The 27,785-nt window shown below is 41.6% G+C and overlaps 1 protein-coding gene across 4 annotated transcripts in view; it reads left to right on the top strand.

The window, feature by feature from the left end:
- Nucleotides 1-20,095: 20,095 nt before the first annotated feature.
- HNF4G (hepatocyte nuclear factor 4 gamma) overlaps nucleotides 20,096-27,785 on the top strand; it is a 63,183-nt gene continuing 55,493 nt past the window's right edge. For 2 of the 4 annotated variants that reach the window (XM_068932475.1, XM_068932474.1), the window contains exon 1: nucleotides 20,114-20,299. The gene's annotated coding sequence lies outside the window, so the exon portion shown is untranslated. Of the gene's footprint in view, nucleotides 20,300-20,688; nucleotides 20,837-27,785 lie in introns of those variants that run through there. The other 2 variants (XM_068932471.1, XM_068932473.1) reach the window with 2 other exon arrangements.

Here is a 27,785-nt window from a genome sequence, read left to right as displayed (position 1 = left end):
ATTAAAAACCATGCTCCAAAAGCTAGGGTTATTTCAGTCTAACGCAGGCAGGGCGAGATGGGAATTTTAGAAAAAGCGTTTGAATAACTTGTAAATTCAGTAGCAATATTCCTTGCCAGTGCTGTTTTGTTATTTGTTTTACATAGAGATACTTCCTGCTAGAAGTGACTATGCATGAGCTTATATTGTTATAGGATTACGTTCTATTGGATCTTAGTTTGCTACAGACATTTCTAAGAGCTGTTGCTACATTTTCTTGGGAAGAGCAGGAGTTTCTAGCAGTTAAATGGCTATAACTGACAAATTTCATGATCTCTTAAAAAAAAAAAAAAAGATAATCTTCTATACTTTGAAGCTGAATACCAGAAAAAATAGACAATAAAATTAACTGAGTAATTTCAATTTTAAATATTGAACAATGAAATTTAATCTGTAGGCAGATGTTTTCCATACTGATACAAAAAAATAAAACTCAGTATACAGAAGAAATAAGCAAATTATTGCTTATCATATCTTATAGTCTTTGGATGTACAAAAGATAACAACATATTGTAGCCCGCAGCTAGTAGTAACTGGCTGTTAACTTGCAGTTAATAATAGGTAGTAGTCTACCAGCTCTGCCAACAGGGTACTTCTGTGGGCAGAGATGACAAATACCCTATCAGGTGATACTTGGGAAGTGCAGAAGGAAAAGCTCGTCATTTTCTTCTGAGATTTTTAAGGCACACAGCTAGTAGTTAAGAAAGAAAAGCAGACAATACAGTAAGATCTCAGCACTATTTTGATGATTGCCTTTCATAAGGATGGAATATCACAAAGTTAAATTATAGCTCAGATGATTCAGAATTTCAAGGACTATGTGAATGTATATAAGTTGAGGCATGCAGTAAGCAAAAGGAAGTTTATCAACATCTTTACATTCCACTAAATATGATAGTTCTGGCTGACCCCTCCAAGATTGTATAATCACACAAACATGGCTTTTACACCCTGGCTTTGTCACACTGATTTTTTCAAAACTGCTAGAATGAGTTCAGGCAAGACTGTGGCAGATAAGTTCCTAAATGACTTTTTTTATTTATAAAATTTGATTTCCTGAAGAGTATTGACCATTTAAAATGATTTTTATGTGGTACTATAACAAAAGTGAAAACCCACGCACAAACACATAAGGCAGTGGGAAAGTAGATATGTTGTACTATATCAGCTTGCAATAGAAGAATGTAAAACAAATTGGGATGGATTTCCGAAGCGAGAGGTTTATCTCCTTGCCGTCACATAGCAGTAGGGAATGCTTTTCTTTTATTTTTTATATGGAAGACAATGTTTGCTTAGTGACATCTCGGTTTTTTACCTGTCAGCTTGAATTTTTAGCTAGCATCATCATTAGTGAGGTGATATTTATTAGACATACCCTAAAGATATCCAGTGATTTTGAACTACATAGTTATTCCCTAGATCATTATAATAGCAAACCCTCTCAGTCTCTCAATTAGGACAGTAAATCTGTAACTATGTATCCTGAATCTGGCTATGGACCATATGGTGAGAAACTAAAAATTGAAAAAAAGTGCAAATATGAGATATTGGTAGTCATGCAAAATAGGGATTTCCTGATATTTCAGAAAACTTGTCCTGGAATGAAGCCTGTCACTTAATGATGAGCACATATATTCTACTATCAACAAGTGCCCGCTGCATTACAGAGTAGTTACAGAAGTAAACTGCCAAGCTCGGGAAATCTGCTCAAGTAATCCATTTTATGGAATTCAGTACAACTGTAATTATAATCTGTGACCTCCTTTTGATAAGCATCTGTAAGATGCTCCATGTGGAATCAGCGGCTGCAACTTTGTAAGCTTACTAAACCATCCTACTACAATGTGAGTGATTTGAACAGCCATCACAGTATACAAAATACAAAAGTGTCAGTCATGCTGAAGAGCAAGTATTTTTATGGGCCTCTCAAAAACACAATACCTGTATTTTGATGCCAAACAAACAACATTTTAGGCTGGCATCTGGAAAATGTGCTAAAGCTTTATTTGTTTACTTTATGCTGTGTGTTGCTCTGTGCATGATCTGTTTTCTACTCTCCCCTCACCCAACTCCTAGTCACTCAGACTAGATAGACTTTTGTCCTGTCTCAGGCTGACTGCTCTTTCAATATGCTTACAGTTTTCCACACAGCCACTACCAAAAGCTGACATTTCTGTTAGATGGAGAACATTATAAGGGCATCACCAAAACCCCCCATTTTGAATTCCATGTCTTCATAAGACTTACATTAGGTCTCCTAATCTCTCAAAGAATGAAACAGAATCCAGTATTCCCAAGAAGTCAGAAGATCAATTCCTTCCTGTGAGTCACTGAAAAAGGAAGTGATCTTCAATCAATCTGAGCCAAATAGGAACCTTCACATAACAAAACTTGCTTACAAACACAGTAGCAATATATTGCAAAGGTCACGCACTTTGCAAAGTCAGCACACCCTTTCACCTATTGATTCTGCAAATCAAGAAACTCACAAGCTTCTCCAAATCCAAATCCTATAAACATTACGAACATGAAGGTTCCAGTAAATAATTCCTGTCAAAGTCAAGTCTATAAACAACTTATTAAAACATGTCAAACTGTCAGACATCCTTTATATATTCTATGCCCTTTCCAGTACAGGAGACAAAGCAAGAACTTTCTGATATTACACTACAGAAGACTGTTGGGCTTGGTAGTACCTTTCCAAGGGTTAAGAACTTTGGACCGAAGAGAAGGATCTGGCAAATTTCTTTACAAATACTCACATCTCTGGCAAATTACCTAAAGAATATAAAGTTGGAAAAGTTATAGCTTTGGAAGCAAACAGTCAATTTTACCATCTAGCAGCCAGTGTATTTTGCTGTACAGCATTTGCTTGCTCCTCAAGTAACATCAACGAGGCTTTCGAAATACCAGTCCTGACAGAGAAAGTGGAGATCAAATAATTTGGTAACAATAGCCCTGGCAAGGTTCTAGCATAGGCCACCTTTGCAGAAGTCAGCTCCAAAAAGAAATTTAAGGAACAATTGCATTTGTTACGTCCCATATGCAACATTTGCAGGCAGAAAGGTCCGTCAGTCAAGCTTATGATACTTACATTATCAAACATCCTTAACTCCCACCCAGCTCTTACATTGTTCAGCAAAGTGCCCAATAGTAGAAAATCATGCATGCTCATCTCAGTAATCAAACCTTTGCATGACAGACTCACCCAAGGCCCACTGCTTTTCAATCAGTGATATTTTACCTAACACCTCCTACAAATTTACGTATGCAAATGACTTTGTGCTTGCAATCAAGCCCAGTGCCTGAGCTGAGGTCAGCAGACACTTTATGATGATCCTCAGAGGCTAATAGAAAAAATGAGCCAGACACAGCTCTGCCTGAAGACAAGTCACATTGCCTAGCTCCCATCTGGGATAGAAGTATACTCTTCCCTTCCAGAACAGGATGGCTACATCTATACTACCTTCTGGGAATGTCTTTTTGGGAATGGCCACCTGTGCAAGTATATCCAAGCATTTTTCTGTCAGTTGGCAGACAGTCCTAGTTGCCTAGTTAGCCTAGAGGCTAAAGCAATGCTAGAGAGTAAACTAAGAATTAAATAGCATGGACAGTTCTGATCCAGTGCTCAGCTCCAGCCCATTTTTATTCTATAGCATGAATGTAGCCTTAGATACCTACTTCTTACTTTCACAACTAAAACTAGACCTTAGATTCCATGACTTTTGCTGTCTCTCAGAATAGGCAGAAAAATCATAGAGTTATAGAAAAGTAGTAACTGGTAGAAAGTCAGAAAATGACTCAAAAGCTTTGCTCAGGAACACTAATTAAGTCACAGAATCATAGGATAATTCAGTCTGGAATATGCCTCAGGAGGCCATCTAAGCCAGCATTCTGCTCAGAGCAGTGTCAGCACTGCCGTCAGATCAGTCAGAGTTGCTAGCTGAAGTACTTTGGAATCCGCCTGGAAGCAAATCAGTTAGCAAGGACATTTTGAGAACACCAAGCAAAATACAAAAGCCAAGTAAATATTAGAAGGTAAAAGGAACAACTTGGGGTAGTAACATATATGCCCTCAGGATTTTAAAACAAGGATTGGTCCTATCCACAGCAAAGAATTGCTCATCTGTTTGCTATAACAATCTTCATACATGGTTGATCCCCTCTCAAATAAATAGCTCTTTGAGAGTAATAAGCAGAGCATTAAGCTCAAATCCAATTCCTTGGCTTTCAATACTATTGAATATTCTGCCATCCAAATATTAAACGTGAAGCAGCTGCACTATAGGAGTGCCAGAAATTTATGTTCAATAAAGATCTGCCACTCGAGGCTAAAATAAATGGAGAATGAGCTGTCTGCCTAAAATCTAGAAAACTGCTTCAAATATATGTCTCAAATCTTTGGGCAGTACATAAAGATCTCACATCTCCATGGTATTTAGTATGGGCAGCCAGTAGTATCCTAAGAAATGCAATAAGAAATGCATTTTTAATCCCATATGAGTAGTGCCAGGATTTACCATACCTCAGCAATACAGGACTAAACTCATTTGCAGCCAAATAATTCACAGAAGGTGCACACATCTTCTGCATAAGTGGACATAACTTTTTGAAGAGAACTTCAGACCAATATCCATGTTATTAAACAACTCTGGAACGTACAGTGATGTAGGGAACATAAAGAAATTCATTAAGCCCTCACAGAGGCTGGTGTAGCTTTTCTGAAAATACACAGTATGTTGTTGCTCTTTTGAATGCCATTTGTAAGGCAGAAAGAGCACACGGATCAATAATTATGTAGATGCATGTTATTTTATAGGATATTAGGCATTTATAATTTTAGGTATTCATGATAAAGCATGTTTGATTATTTCTGCTTTTAAGTTCTAGAGTTCTGTAGGCAACAGATCTACCATTTCTACAAAGGTTCCCTCTTACTCTAGAATGAGCGAAAACAGACAATGGAAATTTCTGTCCTTTCTAACAGAGCTCTTGAACCTCTTGAAAGCACGGAAAGAAAAAGACTCCAAAAGAAGAATTCTATTTAACCTGTAGAAGTCAAAGACTCTGTTAAAAAGTTGAAAACACAAGGACTAATATTCCTTTTTGTTACTAAGAATTTTGGAACAATACTGTTTTTTCAAGGAAAGAAGACTTTAATGCTTCTACAGAAACGAAAGGAGGACAATAACTTCCATCAAATTATTTCTGATGATTCAAGATTTATAAATAAAGCTTAAGAAGGTATAATTAACCCCCTCCCCCCAAAAAGTTTGCGTTCCAAAAAAGGATAGAGCAACCCTTGTCCAGGAGCAACATGTGTGAGGATGCTGAGCTCTTTTGTTTCATACAACTTTTGTTAGACAAGATAGCTGTGCTTCAAGACTGCAACACATCCATGGTATTCCGATCTTCCTATAGGATGATAGCTATAAGATGCCTCTTAAGACAGAGATTAGCATTCATATATACCATGAAGCAATTTAACTTTACCAGAATAAGCTATATTATAACACCAGGAAGTACCTTGAAAGGTTACTTTTGAACTATTATCAGACTTTTTTCCTTTCTACATGAAAATATATTTTTAAAAGTTTTTTACTATATCTCATGTAGGACACAGTATGCAGTTATCAGGTACAAAATACAATTATGTAATTCTGGCCCTGCTGAAATCAGTCTAACGTGTATTAAATTTTCTAGAGAAATTACACCACATGATATTATTTATAGTCATCAAGAACATTACAAGCTCTTTTTTTTAAGTTTAAAACATAGTAAGAAAAAGAAAAAGCCCACATGGCCATCTAGTGTTTACTGTGAGAAATGCAAGTGATCAATTTCAGATTACTGTTCCCCATTTGTCAATGACTTCAAAGGTCTCCTTTAATGATGAAAACACTTTCATCATACATACTATTTCTGCAAATCTGGGATCTGAAATTCTGGCTGTCACATCGAAAACTGTATTAAACTGGCTTATCTCGTAGCTTCAGCTATTCCTATTAACTATATCCTTCTGTCTAGACTTTCACAACACACATCAAAATGAAGCTAAAATATTGCTGCATACCACAAGAATTTTCAAAGGCACTCTCAGGAGCTAAGGTGAAAACACCGAATTTCAGCTCCTTGAATGGCAGTTGAGTGTCTACGTCCATTTGGTTATGTAAACAATGCCACTTGTTATGCTAATACTACAAATTATTATTTGAGGCCAAATAAAGATTTCCTGCTTCTTCACGTGCAAAGGCTCTCTGAGGCCAATGGCTACACCCACACTGCTCTGAAAGAGTGTTATCCTGGGCGGCCCGGTAGCGCTGTGCCACGCACAGATGCCAGGCATACCCTGACATGCAGGGTCCTGAGAACATGCTGTAAGCCTCAAGTCTGTTCTTGCTTTGAGGACAGATTTAAACCCATAGCATGCAAGATAAAGACAGATCTTTGGCTTTAATGTTGCTTAGAGCTGAACCAGAGCAAGTATTTACAGAAGATCCATAAGTCAGAGAGTGCTTATGGCTGTCAGCACATTTCAGGGTGGAGTTATGATAAATAATTGTTGCAGTTGTATTGTAATGTTTGCCTGCACATTCTATAAATGTATTCAGTGCAATCAATTCATATTCTGCCACATACAAAAGTAGTTTTGTTTCCTTTGAAGGCAAGAAGAATTTTGCCATTGACTTTGGCAGCAATACATGCCTTGCAAATTTGACTCATTTGTGCTAATATATATTTATAATATTAGCTACTTTTCACTTTTCAATTGTAGAAATAATCATGGATTTATGGCATAATTTAGGTTGGAAGGGACCTACAGAGGTCATCTAGCCCAGCACCCAGGATGGGCTGCAAAGAAGGGAGAACCCATTCCTCTGTCGTCAGGTTACTTCCTGACAAGATCACCCAAAACCTCAGGCTGAATCCTTTTTGCAGATTGACAATATTTTTAATACACATTTGCTATTTCAGTATGCTCTTCCTGTCACCGATTGCTTCCATGCAGAAGCAAAGGTAATGACAAAAATTTTTCAGAAAAATCAACAACTCTTCCTGGAAAGGGAAATCTGTCATGAAAGCAACTTATAATATATCTGAAGATGCAAGAGGCACAACTAAATGTCTCATCAGTATATGTTCATTAGAAATGGCCCTTTTGTGCATGGTGAGTTTTAATTAGCACTACCCTTATTCCGATGAGGGGTGTTCCCAATGACAGCTGAGTTCACTAGTTGGCTGTCATTCATAAACGTAGTGATGTGTGCCACTGACTATTCTGTACCCATATATTTTATTTCTTGTCCTATCTCTCCCTTGTTTGTTAATTTTAGCAACTTGATGGCTTGATTATGCCATCAAGCTTTATTTGAAGGTACTTCCAGCACAAAGATGGAAGAAATTAAATGACATTATAGCTAATGAGGGACCACCTGAGCCCTTTAGCAATTTCTACGGGCATATGGGATCTCATGGAGTATTCAAGAATGTTGAAGAAATATCTGAGGTGATTTAGCTCGTTAAATAATTCCCTAGGTTCTCACTAAGTACTTCATATACACAGGTCACAGTGCTCTTCTTTTCTTTTTTCCAGTGTACAATTAATGAGATGGCACACTGAGGAGTGGCTGGATTTAAGTACAAGAAGAGATGTTAGATATGCAAATATCTTGAAGGAAACTCTGATAGGCATTTGAAAAATATTAGTGTAATGTGGCACAGCAACATTAAGGAATCTAGATAATTGAATTTACCACAGAAGAGTGGATATTACACTCAGCCAAAGCAGAAATATTTTAAAAAACATCTCAGGAGTTAGACATACATCTTCCAATAGATTTAGTGGAAAACGTGGCTAAGTCCCTGAAACAGTTTGAAAAAATCTCATCATCCTATCATCCAAATATTTATCTTCTGTCACATTTCAAAAGACCGGATTCAGTCCTAGGAGAACTGCAAATAACCGTATGCTGTAAAGAAAATGGTAAGACTTGGATGAATATGATGGGAACACTGCAAGCACTTCTGACTATGTCCAATATGTCCACCACAACCTGGTGATGGCTCTTGTCACTCCAGTGTCTAGATAGGGGATGGTGTAGAAAGCATAGAAAGCGCTATAATTCTTTTCTAGTCTAAACTCTGAAGTTTTCCTTCCCATAAAACCCCAGGAACAGAGGAGAGTAGAGGTAGGACTGTTGACTCATGGGTCTTACCCAGGTCCCTTAGTATGGATACAGTTCAAGGGCCTAAACTTGTTCCTGCTCAAAACTGTAGCAGTTTTGCCTCCTTCTTAGAAAAGATTGAAATTAGAGACAGAATCCTTACCTTCCCAGGAAAAGCAGAGGACAACGGAGGACGAAAGAAGGGTTTGATCTGGACAGGCTGCAATGATTCTAGGGCCGAATGTCCACCTCTTGTGTTCACCAGAAGTCAAGCTCAAGCCAGTTGCCAGTCTCGCATGTGATCCATGCATCTACACCTAACAGGCAATGCAAAGCAGATTTCTGTACCAGAATCCCAAATTGTCTTGATACTGCTAACATAATGCCATGCATCCACCAAATGCAAACTCCTGGAGATCCTCGTGTCCACACTGCAAGTGGGGCACTGGGGATGCTGGCCTAGTATGATGCCACCACTGGGAAGGAAATCACTTTGAGCGTGTCACTGCTGCACTAGAGCATGTATCACCTGAATTCGAGTGTAGAAGCAAGGCAAACAAGCCTTCTCAGCCAAACAAGAACCCCTCTGGCACACTGGATCGCTACTGCAGATGCAGCTATGGTTCTCACATTCTCTTCCTCAAGGGGAATAGCCCCATGCTCACACAGAAATATAGGAGTACACATATAAAAAGATCAACCACTGCAGGGACAGGGGTTATTTCAAGCAACTGCTCTTCTAGTATTTCCCTACAGCCATAACTGAGGAAGCAAAAGCCCTTTAACAATTAAACGATGGATCCTGACATAGTCTTATCTCAGCTTCATGTGTGACTCCCCTATTGCTACTGTATCAGAACACTTCATAATATCTCTGTATTTGTCTGTACACTGCTTGACTCCAAGACAGGGAAGTTTTAGCAAATTTTCCTTACAGACGAGAGACAGAGGTACAGAGATATTTCCTTCTTCTGTTCAGATCCATGGCAGAGGAGATAACTGAACCAAAATCTTTGCAGTCACAAGGCCCAAACTGACTATGATGTAAAATTTATACATGAAAATATACTTGCAATAGTAATGAAATTATGTAGTTTATGAAATTCTGTTCTACTTTCTCATTTAGTGAATCCTCTCCATTTTCCACAGTAACTGTAAAGCTTTCGAAATCTTACTACCAGTTTAAGAGTAGCTTAGTACATTGAATAGTTCCTTAGTTGTTTCAAGGATTTCCTGATACCTTTTGAACTGGTACTAGATGCCATTTTGTGAAAGAAATTGTTTAGGGGACAGGATACACAGCCTTCACTTGCTGGTCTGTGGCTGACATCTAACTTCTGTCAATACTGATTATAGTAATGTGTGGTAGGGTACCTAAAATAAGTTGGAATTCCAGCTCAGCTTGCTGACTGACAATATCTACATCAGAAAGCCACTCTGGTGACTGATATCTAAGTTGTGATGCCTCAATAAAATTGGTAAAAGAAGCATTATCAGATTTAATTGTTATCCTTCTGGGATAGGGTTGGATCACTGGATAATTTGTGGAATTACAAATTACCCCTATAGTACTTAGTCAATGACGAAAGAGAGAACTTCGCTTTCCAGGACTGTCAATCTATCACCTTTCAGGAGCATTAAGTTCACTTTAAAAAATTAACTTTAGCAGAAAAGGATGTTATTGCTTTTACTGAGGTCACTGAAAGGGTAATACCATTCTCAGTGATGCTAATGTGAAGGTACAGGGCTGACATGAGTTAATTGCACAGTTACCACTCTATTATTGATTTATAATCTCCTGACATTTACAGAGAAATAAAATAGAGTTTACTTTATACACACTCTATCATGAACTATAGCCACAGAAACTACTGTAGAGGGTGGGGCATTGAATTGCTAAAATTGTTGCATATGAAGGAATGAAATTAAGAAAACTATGTAATTTCTTTTTTAAGTTTCTTTCCCTGAGGCCTTAAGACTATCGTTAGGGATTTTAGAATGAAAGCAGGGAAAGGGGATTCATTTACTGAACTTGTCAAATTTTCCAGTAGCTGGTAGAAATGTTCTGCCCCTGTGACTGTCATAACCGTTGTAGTTAAGGCCCACAAGAGGACCACATAAATTTATTTCAGCTATACATTTTACTTTATGTATATCCAAGCGTCAAAAAATAAGTATCTTCAGTAACAGATGAAGCACGAATGGAAGTGAATTGGTGTAATTTTACCTGTTTGTACCCTGACTATGAATCCTATGTAACTTGTAAATAGCTGTTCTTCCCATCTTTTTGCCAACCTAATCAGTCTGGTAACTCAGTTTGGTCTCTTTTGTTCATTCATAAGCTAGGACATGAGACTTTTTGAAAGTAGTACTTCTCAAGAAGCTTCAGCAAATGCAGTTTCTGCTGAACTGCATCTGAAATTTGCTTCAGTCATAGGGATGGTTTAAAAATCACATGCTTCTGAATCCCCTTCCCTGTTTTGTACAGCACTATGTGATGTTGGGTACCAGGAAGTGAAGCCCCAGTAGGCAAGCAGGTCTGAAGTACACTTCATAGTACAAATTTCCAGTCCTGAGGCTCAAACAAGATAACAGAAGATCGTACACTGATGGCTCAGATGAAACACGAACAGATCATGAAAAAGTAGGCTACAGTAAACATTTCATATTAAGCACCTGAAAATATATCCTAGGTCTACCTACATGCACGTCCTGTATACTTATCTCAATTCCCATGCTAGACCTGTGGAGTGTAGAGCTTTGTCTTTAGGCAACACGGAGGCTCTTTTCTTTATTGTGTGCATCTAGCTCTCTCCTAGATACTTACGTATCTCCCAACACTAGGAACATACCATTATACCAGGTGTATGAATCGAACTGGAACACAGAGAGCCTAAGTGATGTAGTAAGTCTGTTGAGAAAGTGGAGACTCAGCTATGCAATCCCAAAGCTACTGTCATAACCTCTAAGTCACACTTCTCCCTTTCAGCCTCCCACACCTTTACCATTTTAAGCGCATATTCCACATAAAAAGCTGAACTGTTCCAAAGCATTCTCTCAACAGTAACCCATAAGCTCTGTCACAATATAGTTCCAAAAAAAAGAAATACAAATGTATAAATATGCATCATCCCTCACAGTCAAATCAGCTGTTCCATGATGATGGTCACACATAAAACAGAAAAGCAGCTGCTCCCCAAGGACATCCTTCTCGGAGGATCCAATATATTCCACGCTGGTAAGAATTTCCTTTCAAGGTACTCTTTCCTAGCATGCTTCTTTTGCTTTGTCTCTTTTGTATCACAGTGCAAACCAATGAATTCCTAAAGCAGTTTTTTTTTAATAATGAGTTTGATCCATCTCCATTTCTTTTGACTAACACATCATCCCAGCTCCCATGGTCTTTTTGTTTCTTCCTCCTATGAAAATGTAGACACTCTCAAAATTCATTTTACTATGAACTGGTCATGTAAGCATGCTATCAAACTATATGTACAAACTTTCCAGGAAAAAACAATTGGAATACATTACTAAAACATCCTACTGTCAGGTTGGCAAAAAATAGACATCAATCTTTCCCATCTCTTGAAAGAAAATAATTGTTTCTACAAATCAGTATAAAAAAATACACTGCAAACTAACAGGTGTCAATTTATATAGTGTGATATGATTTGGGTAGTGCGGTTATTATTTACGGTGACCTTGACATGTTTCCTTGTTTTTAGTGACTGTCCTCTAAAAATGATTTAATAGGTAAATAGAGCTGTCTCCTAGCAATCTTAAGTAATGTTTGCTTCTATACTTTTTTATTAAGCTTTTAGTTTTATGTAAAATATTTAAATAAATGACAGCCTATGGTTCATCATCAATAATATAAGAATGTCTATGCTGCAATTAGGCTTTAGACTACAGTTAAGGGAGACTGTATTCTTTAACAATGTTCTTTCTGGGAATATAAACACTGAGTTTTGGATCCATAGCTATGTTAAATGTCAATGCTGAAGACAAACTTGCTAAAATACCACTCTTCTCCATGTTTGCATTAGTTTAGAAATTAAAATTGGTTTATATTGTTAACATAGATATGAGCATAACGGAGACTGAACATGTCTTCTGAATCTTGCTGTGCTCCATAGAGAGCATTAGGAATGTACAAAAATCTCAGCGATGCAGCTGCGTTCCAGCTAACTTTATTTGGCAATTATATGAGCACATCCAAGATACATATAGAAGGAGCTAGCCCTTTTGGATCTGGTGACTTCAGAAATCGAAGATAAAGAGAGGTTCTCCTCCTCTCAGATTACTGAAGTCATACCTCCAAATTGTTAAACGCTGCAGTTACCCTAGTGTATTGGCACTCTCCTTCTGCTGCAAGCTTCCTGTCCCCTCCTAATGTATATTTTGAACATTGTTTTCCCCTTCAAATTTGCTATCAGAACTGCATGCATATTCAGTTCTGTTAAAGTCATGTGACTAAGGAGCAAACAAGCGTAACATTTTAAAATTTTAATTGGATCGTTTTGACATGGTTATGCCAGAAGTGGTTGCTGGTAGATGTCAGGAGCAGGCAGCTTTCAGCTGATATGCGGGGAACGGAGAGTTTAGGAAGAACCGTTCAGAAAAAGGAAAGAGTGTCACTATTTTTCAGCGCTCCTTTGACTCAGTCCCTTGCATATTGTTGATAAACGTTTGCCATCAGACTCAGCTGCTGCTGCTAACAATAAGGCCTTATTCTGCGCTGGAGAACTGAACCATGTGTTTTTGAGCAGACTGTATTGAAGCGGTCTCAGTGCAACCAGCTCACCGAAACCACAGCAGCCATGAGGAATCAGTTTATGTTTTCCTAAAGTGGAAGTTTTCAGCTGGTGATCTGTGAATCACTGGGGTATGTGCGGATAAAGGGGTCCATGAAGGGTAACTGTGAAAAGTAAATAAAAGCAATACTATTGCTTTTATTTACGAGTCTGTACCTCCTTTTAAGAGGGGAGGAAAGGTGGAGATCTACAAATGGAATGAGTTGAAAAGCATTTTTTAAAGTAATTTATCCTCCAAAGTAGGGTCCAAAACTTATTCTGTAAATCCAAAACCAGGCACAATGCACTCTCCGATGCTATAAATACAGCTGGTGAAGTTTAAGATTTAGGCAAAGTTGAACTGGTTCATCTTCTCTGCATCTACACAAGAGTAAAAATGGCCAAGACAGACCAATTAGCTTTAACCATCATTTCTAACCCCTCAAAGGGCAATTTGTTTAAACTGTCTATTAGGCTTCTGGGATGCTATTTTTTTTTTTCCTGTGGATCCCAACTAAAAGCACTGTAGAAGCTTTTATCAGATGAGTTCACTGAGATTGAATTATTTCCATTTCACAACAAAACATCATTTTCTTTTATGATGTCCACAATGGCAATATCAACATATACACTCTGTGAATCTATATACACAGAGTGCGATTTATACTGACTCGTTAACTAAAGATAATTTTCTTATACCACATCTACACTGTGAATAGAATCATCCCTGACTGAATCATTGAGATGTACACTCATCCTCTTAATCCATATTCTCACCTGTTTCAGTTTAGCTGTGTTTTCACCAAAGGTACTGTTGAAACGTCTTTCAGCAGCAATGTCCTCCATTTCTCTGCTCAGCTAAATTTTCTAAGATATCTCCCAATACCTGTGTTACCTGGTAAACAGTTTAAGGCAACCACTGCCTATTCAAGCATAGAAGGTGAACTCTCCGCTTGAGTAAGAATCGTGTAAGAGTAGCCCATATTGGACAGGGCATATAGACTGACAGATATTTATCCATGTTGAAACTAAGTCATTCATATACACCTTTTTGACCATTTCTTTTGTGGATAAGCATGAAGTATTCAAAATGAGACAAAGGCACCAAATAATAATAGAACAATGCACTTCTCAAGTTCAGACCAAGCAGCTAATCCTTAGAAAGCTAATTTGGCATGGATAATGTTTTCAGATGTAATATGTTGAAGTGCTTGAAATAATTATGAAATATTTTTCATCACCTCTTTTGTTCATGTTTTGTTCATCTGTTGGACTGTATTTTGAGAGGAAAAGAAATGAATCATGATTTGCATGAACACACCCACCCCCACCCCCTGGATTAAGCAACAAGATCAAAATAATATCTCCAAATATACACTTACTTTCTTCTGTGGGGGAATCATTTTCACTATATTCATTCTCCTTATATGAGTAACTACGTTCGTGCTTCTGAGTTCACATTCCTGCACTAGCCTGGTAGGGCTTTAATCAAAAATACAGCGATGGTGAATATGATTTGTACTTCCACACATTCATTGCCGTTATGTTAATGATAGTGTCCTAAATGATAATCTGTCCCCCTCTTATTTGCATGATTAGAGGATGTGCTTTTTCTGGCTGGGGAAGGAACTGATAGGATCACTGACATGCGCCAGGTGGGACAAACAGGACTCAGACTCTGGCTCTTATACTCTATTTAGCAATGTATCTACAGGATGAATAATTGTAGGGTGAAAGGGTCAAGATGGGGGCGGGGGGGGGAAAGGTGAATGAAGGCTGCAGGCAGCGGAAAGTCTTTTGGCTGCTGGTTATTCTCCTTTTCCCCGCAGTACTTGGGATGCAACATCGTGACCTCGCAGCAAGCTTTTTTGCTCACTTTCTCATTTAAAAGCGGCTGCTCACGGGCGGTGCGGTCTCCCCCCCCCCCCCCCAAAACAGCCCCGCGCAGCTCGACCCGGCGCCTTGCGCTCTGCAGCGCGCCTTGCCCGCGCGGCGCGCTCCCGTGCCCACCCACGTCGCGCCTCCCCCCACCCCCCCGCCCCGCGCGCGGCGCCAAGGGCCGTGGCCGCCGGCGGGTGCCGGGGCGGCGCAGCGCCGCTAGGTGGCGCGGCCGGGTCTCGCACGGCGCCGCGGCCGCCACCCGGCCCGGCCCGGCCCGGCCCGGCCCGGCCCGCCTTGGCCGCGCTACCTGCGGCGCTGCGCTCCCGCGGGCGCATCCCACCGCCCCCGCACAGCGCTGCTCGCTAACTAACCCCCCCCCCCCCAAGGAGCGACAACGGGACAGCAGGGGCCCTCCTCCTTCCTCCGCTGCTAATGAGGGCAATGGCGAGGAAGGCGGGGGGGGGGGGGGGGGGCTGCCGGGCATCTTAAAAGAGAGGCGGAAAATTACCATGGGAAACCGCCACGAGGCTGTTTTTGTTTCTCCGCTCTCGCAATAAACTCTTGTAATCTGCAGTCATTAGCATAATCTTCAAAGTTCTTTAGGAGGATAATCTTTAAAATGCCTAGGGTGCTCGCTTGTGAAGCTCTTAAATACAATATCATTGGAGGATTGTCAATATCCTTTGAGGTGTCTTTCTTCAGATTCGAGGGGTTCCTCTTCGCCTTCTGTAGTGGAGTACAATAATGTAATCTTCCTCTTGATGGGGGTCAGGAGAGCATTAAAGACTTGAATACTCAAATCTGCTCTCTCGCGGGTTTTTAATTTACGAGGGGGAAAGGCATATATTTTCCCTCGAAGTTTACTTTTCGTCAAGGGTAATTATCTCGCTTGCATTTGAACTCTTCGGGGGACTAGAATGAGTTTCCAATCATTTGATTCCCCTGCCTGAAATCTATAGCTCTTTTGTGTGAGCCTTCAGAGCTCTGGAAATGAACAACCCAAGCCGCGGTTTGCAGAAATGTTCATTGCAGCGAAGGGCGTGTTCGGAGAATACAAACAGCACCCACAGATAGTTGCCAAGGGCAGCTAATACATCTTTGCGTTACACCTTGAACTAGTCTGCTCATATCTCCGCGTTTTTATTGCACGGATCATAAATGATTGTAAAGTCTGCAAATCTTTCATGAAATCCTGGCAATTAATAGTTTGGCCAGGGAACCTTTAAAGAAAACAGCGTCTCTAATGCAGCCCTTGAAATCAGTTCATAGCCGCGTGGTGCCGGCGTAATCTTACGATTCAGAGTTTTAAGAGGTTTACAGCTTTTCTTTTTCTTTTGAACAATGCACTTTCTCTCTCTTGTGTTTTTCGAGACAAGAAAACACAGGGACATTAGTTAGCACCAGAATACCAGGTGTTCTCTGATCAGGGGGCAAAAAGGCTCTGCAGAGCGCTATTGAACGCTCAAAAAAGAACCTGTAAATTTTCCCGTTTATGGTTTCAGGTAACCACATAAAACTAGCTGTTTCTTTAAACCGGTTTGGTCCTGGTCGTTTCCTGTATTGCGCTTTTAAAGCCAAGATCACCCCGTGACCCTAAGTGACTATAGTTCTTGGCACCCGTTTAGATGGTGGGGCACGGTGGGGTCTTTTATCAATTATTCGCATTAACAAAGACTCTTGCCTGAAGATAGGAAAGTTTTCCAAGGGAAGCTCCTGCGAAGAGAGGAGTAGTGCCCAGTTCTCCATAAATGATTTACAAGGGATGGATCAGTAAGAGGAGAAAACCAGCCCAGGGAAGCGAGAGAGGGCACACAAACAGTTGCTTCACCCGAAGGTTAATGATACTGAAATGAATCGAGAGGAGGCAGGGAGGGCTGCCGCGATGGGGTGCCGTCGGCCCCGGGGGCCTGCCTGCAACCGATCCCTGGCCCGCCCAATTGCAGAGCAAGCCCCAGAAGCTCCCCGTGTTTTCTCCCAAATTAGCTGCTAGGTTCCTGGCCAGGAAAGAAAAAAAAAATGCTGGTCGGGGCAGGGCAGATGATCTCAGGGGCGGCCGGCAGCTGCCCTGCGGGAGCGAGCCGGGGCCGTGCGGGGACAGGCTGCTCTCGGAGGGGGACGGAGGAGCCGAGCCCGCGGCCGCAGCCCGGCTCCGGCTGCCCAGCCCGCGTCTGCAGCCACAGCCAGCGGCAGCCAAGTGCGCAGGGGGACTTCTCCCAATTGGCGCAGAAACTGTACTGTCTGGGACTTTCCCCTTGAGGTCAGCCCCTGGAAGTACTCGTTATACGCCCTGCAAAAGGCTACGCGGGTTTCCTCGCCTTCCGAAAATGAGTGGCCGTCGAACAACTTGCCTCCCGGGGTGTAGCTGAGGGAGAGACGTGGCGAGCAAAGAGACTGCACAGAGGCGTCGCCGCCTCCCCTGACGGCCCAGATGGGGATCCCAGGCAGAGGGTCCCCGCCGCTACCCCCGTGCCTGGGTGCTCCCCCCAAAGCAGACTGCAGGCGGTGGGAGCCCCCACCCTGACGGGGAAGGGGGAAGCGTCCCGGCCCCAGGGACCGGGGCAATTCACAGCTACTGCGGCTCTTTCGGCGGTCGCGTGATTTCATCCTGGAGGTGACAAGTGAAAATGCTGCTTCAGAGGTAGCACTGGCGGCGAAGTGACCGTCAAGGGACTTTATTCTGCCCCTCACTCTTCCTCAAAAATGTTGCTGATAATTAAAAGAGGCAACCACTTCACAAATACCATTTAAGGAAACGCTGGAGTCGAAATGAAAATCACTAGCTACATTAAGGTTAAATCAAACGTGGCCTTATGTGATGAGAAATAAGCGCAAATATTCCCCGCACAGCAAAGAAATTCCATTTACTATTCTGCAAGCTATTTGCTTTTGGTACAAAGCAGTACCTTTCCCGCAGAAAGAATAATAATAACGTTTGTATATTCTGAAGTGACTCGAATCAAAACCTCCTAAGCTCCCCCCCCCCCATTAAATCTGCCCGCATCTGTTTTTACGAGCCATATATAAGTCTGGATATATAGCTGCTACAGATGACCGTACGGCTTTAGTATGTTAATTTCATTCCAATTAAGACGGCAAAGAAATTATGACCAGTCCTCTGTATTTATATAAGAAAACTGGTTATTAAAAGCTGGCACTCTTAAGCATGGATGAGGTTGTAAGAAAAAAAGTAAAAAGAAAACAAGAAAAAATCCCCCCCCACACACACACCTCATGTAAGTGACAGTCACTTTTTAAATCGGCTATTTGCTCCTGCAGATTGCTCCGAGGCGCGCTTTAGCCAGTAGCAGTAACGTTTATTTCACTGTCAGTACTGCCCTTGCCTGCAGTATTTTATCTGCGGCAGGAGATGAGCAAGAACCCGTCAGAAACAACTCTTCCTAGATGACTTTTATTGAGCTTACAAAAAACACCTTCGAAATAGCACGGGAGGACCTTGGGTGTATTTACATCTTCCCGGTAGATATCTGGGCAGTTATTTCCCCTGATTACTAACGTTTCGTAATGGGGGGAAATCGCCATGCCAAATTCCATCTGTTCCCTCCAAATGACAATCGAAAGCCCCTCGAATTTGGATCCAGAATTCCCATGCGCGAGCTCTGGAAGGGAAGAACTGGCCATCTTAACGAGCTATAGCAGCATGGCAAGGTACCATCGGTAAGAAAGTAGAGCAAACTTGCTGATCTCCTTCCTGGGGAAACCGATCAATCACTGGCCGCTTTCAAAGGCTAGAGGAAGGGGACATTTTTCATATATATTTTTTTTCATTCTCTTTCCTGTGTAAAACCTGCGTAGTCTTTCTACTGCGAGAGTGTCGTTAAATCATTGACACGTGTCTACGGTTAAAGGAGTCAGACATGTTAACGCATCCAAGGCAAAAGCCAGTCTCTTTGCAGCGGGACTTCCTTCTTTGTCGCACGGGAACTTCTGCCAATTTCCGTCCTCTCGCACTCCCAAGGCCCCCCCCTCCCCCCCCCCCCCCCGGACGATACTTGGAGAGACGAGACACCACCTTCACTAGCTTGAATTATTTCTTTTCTTCCTGATGCCTGCACGGGTGTGAGCTGGTGATATCATAGTCAAGGCGTTAATTATTGTTTCGAGTCTGTGAATGTGCAATGTCAGAGGACAGTAACAATTATTTTATAAATACTTCCTTGTGTCACGACTTTCCAACGGTAAGCGGCCGACAAAGTGCCTCTAGCGACCGGAACCGATAGCCTGTAATGGATCCTAGGATTTGGTACGGTTTCAGGACATAATCTGACGCCTGCTAGAAAAGGGTCTTTTCCCCGTGACAGCTTCCGTGGAACAAAGGCAATGAAGCACGGCGGGGAGCGCGTCAGGTCTCGGCGCCCCCCAGATCTGTGCCTACCAAACAGCTGCAGAGGTCCGAGGACGGCGGGGTCGGGCGGAGGGGAAGGCGAGCCGTGCCGTGCCCGAGGGTCCCGGCTGCCTCGGGCAGCACGGCGGCACGCCTCGCCTTGCCTCGACACCCACCCGGGCCGGGTGCAGGGGCTTATTTCCGTGCCCGTACCGCAGTGCACCTGCAGTGCCTCGGTGGTAACCGCCCGGCGCAACCGAGGTGGCAAACACCTTTCTGCCAGTGATGCCCTCGGCCCCTGCCAGAGCCCCAGGAGGCGACCGCTCTCTGCCCGGGGCCGGGCACGGCGCCAGGCCGCCCCACGGCCAGCGCCCGTCGAGAGCTGCCGCGCTGCCCGGGCCGCGTTTCAGACGGGGCCGCCTCCTCCCGACGCCGCGGAGGGGACGTCGCCACGCGGAGGCGGCGGCGGCAGGGCCGCACGTGTCCGCGCACCGCGGCGGCCGGGGGGGGGCACAGCCCCGCCGCCCGGCCCGGCCCGGCTCCGCCGGCAGGGTGCCGGCCACACAGGTGCGGCCCGCCCCGAGCTCCGTGGGGCCGGGAGCTGCGCCGTGTCGGGGCCGGGCCGGGCCGGGGCTGGGCTGCCCTGCCCGTCCGCCCACCGGCGGGGCGCGGGGTGCGCGCAGGGCAACCCGCTGTCGACAGCAGCTTTCAGTTTTCATTGAGGCTGCTGGTTACTGTTTAACATCCCCACCCACGTTTCAGTTTGTTTAGTAAATCGATCCGATGCTTGGGCTGAGGCTGCTGCCCTGTCGCCATTGAGCAAAGTTAATTCCCCCCCCCCCCCTTCCGCACCCCCCTCTCCACACACACACACAAACACTCTCTCCTCCTCCGCTACAGCATATGGTAAAGACGGTGCCAGCGACACCAAACAAGTCGCGCAGCCCAGCGCCGGGACGCCCGCGGGGAGCCGGGGGGCGCGGGGAAGGCAGGAGGCCCGGGGATGCCGCGGCGGCCGCCGCCGCCGCCCTGAGCTGCCACCGCGGCGCCGGAGGCCGAGGGACGGCGCTGCCCCGCCGGTAAGTTTTCCCTCGGGCTGGCGGCGCCGGCGGTGAGTGACAGAGCGGCGCGCAGCCCCGCGCAGCGCAGCGCAGCGCAGCCCCGCGCACCGCCCCGCCGCCCTGCGGCCGGCGCAGCTTTGGGAGTAAAGCTCCACGCTGGGGAAAAGTTGACCCGGATCGCGTGAGAAAGAACAATAGCCGCTTTGGAGGATTTATTTATTTATTTTCTATATATTTATGCATACCTACCTATATACTTTTATATATACCTATATGCCTACCTTTATGCTTTATATATACCTACCAGCATACTTTTTCTTTTTTCTTTTAAATATACGGCTGGTCACGTGCCTCTGTTGTCAGCGCCCCGCAGCAGTGTACCCGCGGGTCCCCGGGTGGGTGTGTTCGTGGCCGGGGCTCCGTCTGTGGGCCGAGGCCACGGGAGTGTAGCGTGGTGCCCCGGGGAAAAGCCCAGCCTACGTTTTGCACTTTTGCACCCCGGACGGCAGCCCGCTTCCTGCCAACCGCAGCGTGATGTTCCCTGGAACTGTGCAGGTATTTGTGACACTTCAGGAGGTGAAGCCACAGGTTTATATCAGGTTTAGGAAGATTTTTTTTTTTTTTAAGAGTGCTTCTGACCCCCCTCTTTATTTCTCACCACCCCCACCCTCATGTTTCGCTGTGCAGCAGGTGGATTTATAGGGCTGCCTCTAGTACTTGGCCGTTCCTGGATACCTTGTTAGGGAATCCTGGAATATTTCCCTGGGGCCAGTGGGGGGTGATGGAGGGGGAGACATCAAAAAAAAAAAAAAAGCATTAAAAAGGCAAAACAAGTCCAGGATGAATTCTGCCTACAGATCCAGCAGTATCTGTGCTGCTTTTATGGTGTTAACAGGTGCACAGTTTACAGAGTACTTTTGTAACTTTGACAAAAGCCAACTTGCTATAGAGGAAATTGTTCAGCCTGCGAGCCTGACATCTGTTCCTGTACACTGCCATGGGAGATACAGTCAAACATTTTCTGAAATAGACAGTAGATTGCAATGATAACAGTATTTTAAAGCAACTATTTGCATATGCAATAGCAAACAGAACCCCATAGTAAACCACGGTTAAATTGAACTTTCCTTTGTGTAGGCCATTTTTTGTACAATGCTGCATGTACTTTGGCTTATTGTGATTTCTCATACATACTAAGGCGATAGTAGAGTAGTGACATCTCTTGTTATTGCTGCTGAGTTCGTTAAAACTCGCTTAGTGAATGATTATGTTACATAGCTTTCCAAGTCCCTGAGTCTCTTATGTGCCTGAGAAAACTATGATGTGCTATATAATTCTATATATTCCTTAAGAACAGCAGTTCTTTCAACTTATATAGGAGGAATATGAAATATTTATATACATGCAGATGTTTTTCAAATATTATGAATGTTGGATTGGTCATTTCATTCTTTACCTGTCTCCTTTTTCTAGTCATATGATCAGGGAAAAAGAAACAAAAATGCTTAAAATGCTCTATTCTAAGTCAGTTCATCATCCTTGAGTCTCTCTGAAGCTTTGAGAGGGAAAATTTTTTTTTAATATATATTTAAAAAAAAGTGTAGGACAAGATTAGGATTCATTTTAGCAGCTCACACATTTGAAGCATATAACATTCCCAGAATGAATTCATTAATACAAAGCATAACTTTCTTTCTGACTTATCGTGTGTAGCAGAGGAACCTTATAGACCAAATTTTGCACTCCGTAGAGTTACTGTGAAACTAGAACAATGCAGAGGTCCAACTTGCATTTCCAAGATGGCTATTACAAATACCAGTGTACTGGGGGGAAAGCTTCAGGTGGCATTGAGCTGGCACTGAAGCACAACAAAGGTTTTCCTGTGGTCTAGCAATATCCGGCTGCTTGAATGGTCAAGAATAAATTAGGACAGCCCTGATGCTACTTTCCACATACCACTGAATCAGTTCCAGGCTTGATCCTTTTTTAAGGCATTTTTTGTAGAAATCCATCTCTGTCACTCCCATTCCTCAGAAGATGGCCTAGTACTGGTTGACCAAACTTGAATTTCTGGATCATATCCTATTGAATATCTGGACCATATCCTCTTTTCCATTGAGTTTAGCAAAAAATTGCACCAGCAAAAGATTAAAATTTGGTCTTTGTGCTGGACATGACTTTGCTACAGACTTTCTACCTACCTGGTGCATATACGCTTGATATTACAACAGGCTGATTATAACCAATTCCTGTTGCTTCTTCGGACGTCTCAGGACTGGGGTGGAAAAATGGGGTGCAGCACATATCTGCAGTGTTACTTTTAAATCTAGAGTCATATACATACCTTTCCGTTGGCTTGTTGTCATCTACACGGAATAAAACATTGCTTGAAACAATACTAATTCTTTTTAGAGCTCATCTGTAGAAAAAAAAACTTACTTAAAAAATTCCAAGCTAGTAATGCAGTAATCTACCCTACAGTTGTTCCCTCTACACTGGAAAGATTCTATTAACCCTCAGGACTACGGGAGTTTCAGCAAAATCAGCAATTTTTTGTTGTTTTTCTTTATTTGGGATTAAATCTAATATAACAATACAAGAACGACAATAATCCATGATTGAGTTAAGGCTCAATCAGCACTATAATGTTTTCATTCTGAGTTGAACAGCTTATGCTTTTGCATCTATCAAGTAACAAGGGCAATGTACTCCATCTATTCATTGATAAATGGACTTTTTTCAATGTGGAGATCTCTCAACCCACTTCTCAATAATTTTAAAGTTCTGTTTCTTGCTTGTGAGCCATGAAATATTGATTGATTGGTTTTCAACTTTTATTTAATTAAGTGGTTCAGCTGTAGAGAAATCCTTCTTTTGCTCCCTTTGTGTGTTTAAAAGTGAATGAAGCGATCCACACTGTTTGATATTAATCCTGAAGATTAGTTTGACTTGTCTATACTGTGTCTTATTGTTATGAGGTATCTGATATTAGATAATTACATTATTCCACTAGTAATGTAGACTGTTTTTGAATATGAAGAAATCTTTTAGTTTTGTGGTAAATAGTTACCTGTCTCATAAAGCGATACGTTCTGTGACAGAAACGAATCTCACAACAAAAATATCACTGCAACATAAAATAATAAATGTGCCTGGAAGACATGATTCTTAGCTTTTAATTTCTCTTAATGATGCATTGTGTAACATCTAATGAGAAAATATGGAAAATATATTTCTAACCGATTAAACACATTTGTCTTTCAACAGGTTCGATTCAATCAGATAATTTTCATTTCGAATTTTCACTTTTAAAACAGCACATCCTAAAAATGTAATGTCGGAGCTGAGATCTGTCAAACTGAAAGGCTCCAACAACATTTTCAAACCTTTCTAAATTGTCAATTCAAGTTAATTGAAAATGAAAGGTCTTGGTTTCAGAATGGGGCCATTTAAATGGAAGCCTACTGTTTTCATTTTGTAGAAGGGCAGTCTCCTTGCACATATATGTTTTTAAAAGGTTCATTCGTAATTCTCCCTTCACACTTCTATTGGAAATGACAGAATTCATTATTTTGAGTTCTTGAACTATTTTTCTGCAACTTAAGTGATGAATTGTATGAGATCTAGTTCGTAACACGACACGGCAACCCACAAGATTTAAACTTCTCGAGACTAGATCTGTCTCTTTATGGCACTTGGCTGGCAAGAGTGCAAGAAGCCTCTATGTGCACCTTCAACATGTTATGAAGTAGTGGGTTGGGATTTTTTTATATAATATTGTCTAGAAAAGAGACTCGCACCCTTACTTGGTAATTCACTAGAGGTATCCAAGCAACAAGGACATACATTACAGTTAGCAGCGCACAACATGCTGTGTGAATTTTCTTTGCTGCCTGCATATCTGAGAATCTGACTGCAACAGACCTATACCAATAATGCTGTTTCTACTATCTATTCCTAGCATGGTAAAGTTTGCCGCTAGACCTCTTTTTTATAATAGTATTTAATTCTCCGACAGAAGACCATTTCTCTATGTGTATGTGTGAAAATACGTGGCCGAACACAGAGGTTAGGCTCAGGTAGGAGAGAAACAGAGAGGTACTAATAAATGCTCCGAACTGTGCCCAAGAATAAGTTCTACCTACCTGAAAAGGCAAATAAGATTCACCTTGCAAATGGTAGTGCATCTGTGACAGTGTTGCAACGAGAATCCCGTTGATCCTTTTTATATAGGGTTGCTAGGCTACTCATCTGATGAAAAGCCAGTAACACTGTCCATCAGTAACCAGCTGCTTGTTAACCAAAATGGTCTTCACTCAGAGTAAGTTATGCAGATCCATGAACTTCCCTTGTCTTTCTTAAACAAGACATTAACTCATTAATTGTTGACGTTTAAATTGTCAGCACTGGGCACTGGGCGCTGGATGGGACTAGTTCATACTCTCAGAGCTCTTCCAGATCCCTGAAGATTGCTTATTGCAAGGATCAAGTTTCCTCACAGATCTCAGGATGTTTTGTGCCTCTAGAAGCTAGAGATTTTCCTTTTTTTGAATTGATGATTCTGATGAAAAAGATGGTTCCTAGTCATACCACCTGTTTTAGAATCCTGTCCAAAATTGTCTTGTAGACAATGTCTTTTGATATGCCCTTCAGAATAATCCTCTTGTAGGGAAAACGTCAAGTTGACGTATTAACAGATGAAGTTCCTTTAGTAGAGAACTAGAGAGTACTCAAAGAAGTCAGATGATCACACTGTCACTGCATATTAACACTCACTGTCTTCTGTCTGCACTTGATAGGTGCAGTCAAGTGTTGGTTTGTATCTGCCTTTGAAGTTACAACAGTAAAATTATGATTTTGTGAACTGACAGCATTTTGTTCACCTAATTGCTAAGCACTTAATCTGTTTATTACTCCCCTCTCCCAACTGCCAAACGATATTGGGATACAAAATGTAGTTTTAGTTTTTGTAGTTGTAGGTTTTTTATACTTGAAGGTTTAAGTGGACTGCTTTGAATTAAAAATAAAATAAAATAAAATAAAATAAAATAAAATAAAAACTTTTGTACTTAGTCAGTATAGATCAGGTAAAAGGGGGGAAGGGTAGCAGCAGTATAGAATTTGTTTATAATACTTCACCAAATAGTTCATTTCAGATTTGGAGATTCTTCTCATAAGGGAGAATAACAGCTCTAACATCCTTGGCCAATATGTTGACGTCTCAGCTCAGATGCAAGTTACATTTGTTTTTTGTATACTGATGTTTCTTTCATTAAAATTTCAGAGCTACGATAATAACGTTGTTCAAGTTGCCTCATAAGCATTAGACATCACAAAATCAGTTCATTATCAGCCTGGGATAGATTTCAACAGAGCAGCATGGAGTAGAAAAGCTCTATATATCATTACATCTGGTTATAAACCATTTACTATTCATGAGTGTCAGTGGTTTCTCAAATAAGTTGAACACAGTCTTTTCTGTTGGACTGTTAGGTGGGCATGCCATGACTGTTTCAGGTTGGCTAGCTACCTCTTATGTTGCCGGCCAAATCAGTAGTTTCGTATGATTTGTGGACAGTGACTCTGAATTTCTGTGTTTCCGTATTGATCTGTATTTCTTATCTTGCCATCATCAAAATGAAAGCATTTTTTTTACTTAGTAACAGTGAAAGCAAAACATAGTTTTTACTTCTAGATCTGATTTCTGCGGTAGACACTGTCTACATAATAGGTATGTGTATTCTCCTTATTGCCTTTTGGGAGAACAGTGATATTCCCATTTTTAATGTCCAAATTCAAAACATTTCAAAGAGATTTACATTTTTAAAGAGCCTTTAATAGCTTCTGAGCCTCATGTCTCAGTTCATTTTTAACAGTGTCTTATGTTGTTGCTTTTAACTTTCTTTTTTAACATTCTTTTTTTCCCCTTATTATCCATCTCTTTCTTTGAGCTTCAGTGACTTCTATATTAATATTAAACATGTAATTTTAACAAGTAGTTTGGGGAGACTTGGAGACAATGCTTTTTTTTATTTTCAGACAGTTTTGAAGTGCCAGAACTTGATCTGATATATATTTAAGGCAGAATTTTATATTTGAGTATTATGACAGGAATAACTTTGGCCATGAGAATAAGAGTGAAAAAAAAAAGCTAAGAAAAGCATACTAAGTTTTAGTATGAGATATACGCTTCTGTGTTTCATTGCAGAATCCTGTAGATAAATTCCAGGAATTCACACTAGTCCTTTTTAAGAGTTTGGGGTTGACGCCTGAGTTTACATGGAAAGCCTAGTCATTATATTGAAGGCAACCCCCCATCTATAAAAGCAGAACAAAAATAAAAGAGGCCCTACACTAAACTTTCTCCAAAGAGCAAAAAGTTGCAGCAGAATTAGGGTGAAGTTCTTACAGTTTTAAAAATGTAAAATGTATTCGGCTGCTTCCAAATGTATTAGGCCAACTTTGTGCAGTTTCTTTTGTTTATTTTTTATTTTTCTGTTTTGTTTTGGTTTAAAGTGAGTCAAGATGAAAACAACATATCTCATTTAAAAAAAAGCAGTTACACGGTCCATTTCTCCTTACTACTGTTACTCAGCATGGAGTGTAAAACATAAATGGAATAAAGCAGAGCCTTAGCTCCCAGGAATGTACAGTCCATATCACATAGAAAATAGGTGCACTATGGACTTTGCAGAATGTAAGTTTGGCTTAAGCTTTTGAGGTGGTATGGGATCCATCTCTCCAGCCAAATTTGTCAGGCTTTTTTCAGATACCTTTCTTTGCGGGTAAATAAAAGCTAAGAAGAAACAGCATGAGTTTCCTGACAGAAGGCTGACACAAATCACTTCCATTTTCAGACTCTGCTGAGACAACTGAGGCAGGTTAAGGCACTATGGCCACTTGCTTGTCCACTTCATCCCCCACGTCTCCTGAAGGTCATTGTGGTAACAAAGGTGGCAGAATTAATACAATCCTTGTTCAGAGTTGGGATAGTAGCTTCAGTTGGTGAATACAGGGCAGCTTGCGTTGATCTAGTGGGTGTTGAACCTGAGTGGCTGAGGTCCAGGTGCGTACCTGCCTCTGCTGTCGCCACTGAAGGGAATGGTCAGTTCTGAGAAGAGCTGAGGCTGCTGTTTTAAAGCATTGCAGGCAGACCTGAACAAATTGTTCTTTCAGAAAAATCAGTCATTTATCTTCTTGCCGAAAGAATGAACTATACTGGTGGATGGCTATTTGCCTACTCGAAAACTGACAGAGGGCAGCTCATTTCACATTTTTAACGTCACGCTGATTAGTGGTAAAGAGGAGAACAAGCATCTCCACTATAGTAATCTTTCCAATAGAAAGTAAATAAAGATCTTTTTAATAATAGAGCAAATATGGGAAACTTTAAATTAATAGGCTTACATTTCAAGGGCAATGAAATGTAGCAGGTTGCAGGTTCTGGCTGAGAAAGGAATTCAAATTTTAACAAAAATTTCATTATCAATTTTGTTAGGATTGG

Source organism: Struthio camelus, chromosome 2 (genome assembly GCF_040807025.1).
Source record: "Struthio camelus isolate bStrCam1 chromosome 2, bStrCam1.hap1, whole genome shotgun sequence".
Classification (NCBI taxonomy): Eukaryota; Metazoa; Chordata; class Aves; order Struthioniformes; family Struthionidae; genus Struthio; species Struthio camelus.
This window is presented reverse-complemented; position numbering and strand designations above follow the sequence as displayed.